Raw genomic sequence first — 6323 nt, forward strand, 5'->3', positions numbered from 1 at the left:
CACACAAGTGTCTACAGAGCCATATTTATGAAAGTTCACGCCAAGAACCAAAAGTAGGGTCTTAATGGAAATCTACTCTACTTGCATGTCTTTAGGCATATTAGAGGGGATCCGACTTCTAATCTATAAAAACCCATTTCAATTTCTCCTCCCACTAACGCCTAGTTCTCTTGTATATACAACTGCTCTGGAGTGTCTTACATATCAAACCCCTAACAACCCTCTCTGCTTTAGTCCATGAAGCATGTCTTTCTGTCTCTCCCCTCTCCATTGTTTCTCAGCTTTTTCTTATGTAGCTTCTCTATGTAAGAAAAGTTACACGCTAGTAAGATATTTTCTTTCTCAGGTATTTTCCAGCATTTCCTTTGGAAAAAAGCAGAACTTCTATTAGGGGATGGTGGTCAGAGTAGAGGAGGAAGATGTGCATAATCTGAGTGGTGGGTTGAAGGTGATTTAGAGAATTTTCATTAATAGAAAATATTTTTGTCCTCTGGGTAGTCACAGTATACCTTCAGCTATAAAAACCTGTTTATCTCCAAATGCTGAAATTCTCTAAACATAGGATTTCAACATTGCCTCCATGATTCCTACAATGAAAATTACTTTCTTTCTTCTTGTCATCCATTGCCCTTGATTTATCTTCTAATACATTTATAATATACAGCCTTTCAAAATAGTCACAGTCCTACCCAAGTTGTCCTAATAAATTGATAACTTTTGAGAGTCAAAATTAAACTCTAATCTTTAAGATGAAGATGGTTAGCTATCAGAAAACATTGCAAACAATATATAAGTGTTAATAATATGAGGAAGGACATCAAAGAGTGTCATGACATATTCAGCAGAGAGTTTTTGGAACAAAAATTGCTATATTTCTCCTTTGTCTTTTTTTTGGGTGGGGGTACTATTATGTAGTAGTCTTTGATAGTTTTGGGCATAGTTCACCAATGTAAAGAACATACTTCTAAATCAAAAGACATACTTTAATATTCATTGTGATAAGACTTATGTTCTCTTCAAGTTGGGATTAAAATCTGTTACTCTTCAAAAGTTAAAAATTGAAAAGAACAGGAATTGAATAGGAACAACTTTGAATATGAAAATAGTATACTTCTCTGAGGTCAATAGCCAATTATTTAAAAGAAAGGGTAATTATGTGGAAAACAATATATAGTTTCCTCAAAAAATTAAAAATATAAATACCATATGACCCAAGGTGCCTGAGTGGCTGTCAGTTAGGCAGCTGACTCTTGATTTTAACTCAGGTCATGGTTCGGGTTGTGAGATCGAGCCCCACTTCAGGCTCTGCACTGACAGCACAGAGCCTGCTTGGATTCTCTCTCTCCCTCCCTGTCTGTCCCTCCCCTGCTTGTGCTCTGTCTCTCAAAATAAATAAAATAAACATAAAAAAAAGAAATACCTTATGACCCAACAATTCCACCACTGGGCATTTGCCCAAAGAAAATGAAAACACTAATTCGAAAAGATTTATGTACCCCTATGTTTATAGCAGCATTATTTACAATAGCCAAGATATGGATGCAACCAACATGTCCATAGATAAATGGATAAGGGCGAAAGGAAGATGTGGTACACATACACACATGCACACACACACACACACACACACACACACACACACACGTGGAATATTACTTAGCCATAAGAAAGGATGAAACTTGCCATTTACAATAACATGGATGAATCTAGAGAGCATTATGCTAATGAAGTAGCCAGACTGAAAAAGAAAACCACCATATGATTTCGCTCATATGTGGAACCTAAAAAACAAAATGAATGAATAACAAATAAAAAGCAGAATCAGACCTATAAATATCGAAAACTGATCATTGCCAGAGGGAAGGGGGTGGAGAAATGGGTAAAAAGGGGAGTGGGAGATATAAGCTTCCAGTCATGGAATGAATAAGTCATGGGGATAAAAGTCACAGCATAGAGACTGTAGTAAGTGACATTGTAGTAGTATTATAAGGTGACAGATGGTAGTTGCACTTGTAGAAACCCTAACATAAAGAAATTTAAACATAAACTAATGTAACATTGTGTATCAACTATACTAAAAATTTTTTTTTAAAGAAACAGTAATTAAACCAATAAAACATAATTTTACAAAAATTGTATAAGCTTCCTTAAAGTTATCAAGTCCAGAAGAAACTGTGCAACAGAAATAGTTACAAAAAGAAGAACTCTAACAGGCTTCTTTTGCTCACAGTGTTCTGGAACCACGTTTAGTAATTCATTAATTCATTCAAAAAATCATTGATAATTTAGCACTTGTCAGGTACTACATTGTAAGGACCTGTAATAGATTAAAAGTGACTGAGCAGTCCATTCCATTTCTTAAAAGTGTTAAAAAGTTAGAATTGTGCAACAGTTTAGTGATTTAAAGTAGACTATGAACCCATAGCCATTCACTTATTCAAAACTCTTATAACTGATTGAGTGTTGTGTGACAAGCAATTTGCTAGGCTGAAGCTGGTAATATCAAACTCAGTCCAAGTCCTAAAGGAACTTGTAATCCTATGCTGTGAGAGAGGCATTCACAATGTTTAAGTAAAGCTTAAAGAAGTCCCTAACTCTGCCCAGTGATGACAAAGAACTCACTCAGGAGTTAACCTTTAAGTGATGTCATGATGGATAGGCAATACCTCACCGATAAAGGAATGGAAAAAAGAAACTGCAGACAGAGATAACTGAATGTGCTAAGGAATAGAGGAATGAAGAAGTGTGACATGTTTCATGAACAAAAGGCCTTTAACATGGAACAAAGCATGAATATAGACGAGCGGCAGAGACCAGATTGTGAAGGGTCTTAAATGTCACATAAAGATTTTGGTCTTTAATATATTCTGAATAGAATGGTGCTTTTCATGTGTCTGCAACAGGTGAGTAGCATATTCACATTTCTATGTTAGGCAAAAAATTTTTAGCTGTGATGTAAAGAGATAGAAGGAAGAGCCACCAGCAAATGAAGCTAGAGCAATAATCGGTAATGATAAGATTTTTTATTGAAGTCAAGGAGGATTAATAAGAGGACAGAGCAGCTTTGCGCAGTGGCAGTATCGTAGCCAATGAGGTTTATCCGAGGCGCGATTATTGCTAATTGAAAACTTTTCCCAATAAGAGGACAGAGCAATGTTTGGATATTAGAATCAGCAGAAACTAGTTACAAATAATCTGGCATGAGACGAAGAAGATGGAGAAGGAGAAGCAGAGTGAAAATTGATTTCCAGGTGTCAGACCGAGTGTTTGTTTGTATGTCTATTTATAGAAATATATGCAGAGAATATATCATGATATTATCTATAAAATATATAATGCGAAATTGAATATTTAGTTTCCAAGTCTAAATAATTTATACGGGCTTATCCTGGGGATACACATGTTGGCAAGAAAAAGAAAATTAAGGCAGACTCAAGATCATCAGGTATGGTTTAAATTTTAATCTCTGGCTCATTAATTGTATTACATATATGTATAAATTAATAACAAGTTTCTTTGCTTTAAGCAAACCTGATACACTAAAATTGGGTTTTATAGGAATGATTGTTACTATTTCCTTTTTTAAAAAAAATAAATTATTTGCCTCAACAAAAAGCTTTCTTTAACATTATGTTAAATAGAGTGCTCTCTAATGATTTTAAAGCAAAATTACCCTTGGGTGGAAAAATAAATTGGTATATACATCTATAACTAGGACAGGTAGCTGTTTTATCACCAAAGCAGGGGTACTGGCTCTTCACTGCTCATGGCTATTGAAAGGGGCCTGTGGCCACACTATGTAGGTTGTGGAAACAATGACTATCACTACTGCCCATTGCACAAACTAGGAACAAGCTGAAGTGGGTTAAATGGCACTTGAATTTATCAAAAACCTTTCAAAGGATCAAATAGCACTCTACGTATGAGTTACTAATTAATCTGAGTAACACCTTTTTATTAAGTATGCATATATAGTTGACCCTTGAATAACATGGGTTTGAATTGCATGGGTCCACTTATGTGCTTTCTTTTTTTTTTTTTTCCTGATAAACACACTACAGTGCTATAAATGTATTTTCTCTTTCTTGTGATTTTCTTAATAACATTTTCTTTTCTCTAACTTACTTCATTGTAAGAATATAGTATATGATAGATATAACATGCAGAATATGTGTTGATCAACTATTTACATTACTGATAAGGCTTCTGGTCAACAGTAGGCTATTAGTGGTTAAATTTGGGGACAGTCAAAGTTATACGTGAATTTTTGAGCACACAGGGTTGGCGTTCCTAACCCCAGAATTGTTTGGAGATCAACTATAATCATACCTAGATGTTTTCCTTTTTAAAAAAATAAAGAAAAAGGGTACCTGGGTGGCTCAGTCAGATAAGCATCTGACTTCAGCTTGGGTCATGATCTTGCAGTTCATGCATGAGTCTGAGTCCCACATCGGGCTCTGCGCTGGCAGTGCGGAACCTGCTTGGGATTCTCTCTCATTCCCTCTTTCTCTGCTCCCCTTCTCTCTCTGTCTCTCTCTGTCTGTCTCTCTGTCTCTGTCTCTCTCTCTCTCTGTCTCTGTCTCTCTCTCTCCCTCTGTCTCTCTCTCTCTCTCTCTCTGCCTCTCTCTCAAAATAAATAAATAAATAATCTTTAAAAAATAAAGAGAAAAAAACCGCAGTTTTTGAAGAAAGACCTGTGTGTGTATGTTAAAAACCAGCAAGTAGAATTGCAATGTCTCTGTTTTGTGACCCTGTGATATTTAATTTCATTAGGTTTTCAAGATAATCATAACTTCTTTTCATTCAAACTACACAACACACTAAGGAAAAGCTAGGAGGCTTCCCCAGAGAATTCATCTAAGTACCCAAAAGCCAAATTTATTGACTGAAGGAGTATTTCAGGGAAGTGGAATGTCTGAAGTGGGAGAGGGCCAGGAAAGAAAGTTGAAAAGGATGTGGCCTTGCCTGGAGTCTCCCTTCCATCTTATCCTGCAAGGCACTTTGGAGCATAAACTGTATCAAGTTGGTTCTTGTTTGAGACAAAGGACCAGCCCTTTGAACACACAAATATTTAAAAAAAAAAAAATAAGTGTTCTACGTTACATACAATCCAAGTAAGCAGTGAACATATACTGTTTGATGAGAGCAACAAGATTCTGAGAAGAAAAAATAAATACTAAAACTAGATGTACATGTTCCATTCAACATTATTATAGACAGAAGTATAATTTAAATGTAAACTCCTGTGAAGATAATATCATACTTATGATTCAGGGAGCTGTGGTAGGCAAATTGTAAATGGCTCCATGATCTCCACTCCCTAATGTTATGTCTTGTATCAGCCCCTCTCCCAGAGTCTGGATGGGACCTGTGATTTGCTTCTGAATAACAGAGTATGGCCGTGGTGGTGGGATGGCACTCTTGTAATGACATTTTGTTAGCCAACTTGAGAGACTATCCTGCTGGCCAAGAAGAAGCGAATATTCACATTGTGAACCATCAACCACAGGGCCACGTGGCAAGGAATCGTGAGTGGCCTCTAGGACTTGAGGATAGCTTCCAGCCAAAACAGCGAGCAAAAAAAGAAACAGGGCCCTCAAGCATGCAGCCATAATGAAATGAATTCTGCCAACTACTACCTGAGCTCAGAAGCAGATCGTTCTTGGTCAAGCCAGATGAAAACACAGCCCACTGACACCTTAATAGCAGATCCTGAAACAGAGAACCCAATAAAACTGTGCCTGGATGCCCGATGCACATAAACCATGAGATAATGAATGTATGTTGTTTTAAGCTGCTAAGTTTGTGGTGATTTGTTATGCAATCACAGATGACTAATACATTAACTTATGGTAAAGTTTTCTCCAGATCACCAGATAGGGAGGCCTAATGTTCTGCTTTGTTTCTATTCTAAATTTTTTTAATGTTTATTTATTTTTGAGAGAGACAGAGTGTGAGGGGAGGCGAGATGGAGACACAATCCGAAGCAGGCTCCAGGCTCCAACCTATCAGCACAAAGCCCAACGTGAGGCTCAAACCCACAAGCCATGAGATCATGACTTGAGCTCAAGTGGATGCTTAAGGACTGAGCCTTTGCTTAAGGACTGCTTTGTTTCTATTCTAATAGCCAACTCATTGCACTGTCATGTCAGTATTGCAGTAATTCTTTTGTTCATTCCAAACAAGTTCTGATAACTTGTTTCATTGTGATATTTTTACAGACATGATCTTGATACCTGTGAAGAAGTTTGAAGTTTAATGGCAAATGTTTATATTTAAAAACTTATTGTAATTTACTACTTCAAAGTAGGTAGAGTAAGACA

The 6323-nt window shown here is 36.6% G+C and overlaps 1 pseudogene; it reads left to right on the forward strand.

Moving 5' to 3' along the window:
* The first annotated feature begins 3060 nt into the window (after positions 1 to 3060).
* Positions 3061 to 3184, forward strand: LOC145715462 (U4 spliceosomal RNA; annotated as a pseudogene).
* The last annotated feature ends 3139 nt before the right edge of the window (positions 3185 to 6323 follow it).

This window comes from Panthera onca, chromosome B1, assembly GCF_046562875.1.
Source record: "Panthera onca isolate mPanOnc1 chromosome B1, mPanOnc1 haplotype 2, whole genome shotgun sequence".
Classification (NCBI taxonomy): domain Eukaryota; kingdom Metazoa; phylum Chordata; class Mammalia; order Carnivora; family Felidae; genus Panthera; species Panthera onca.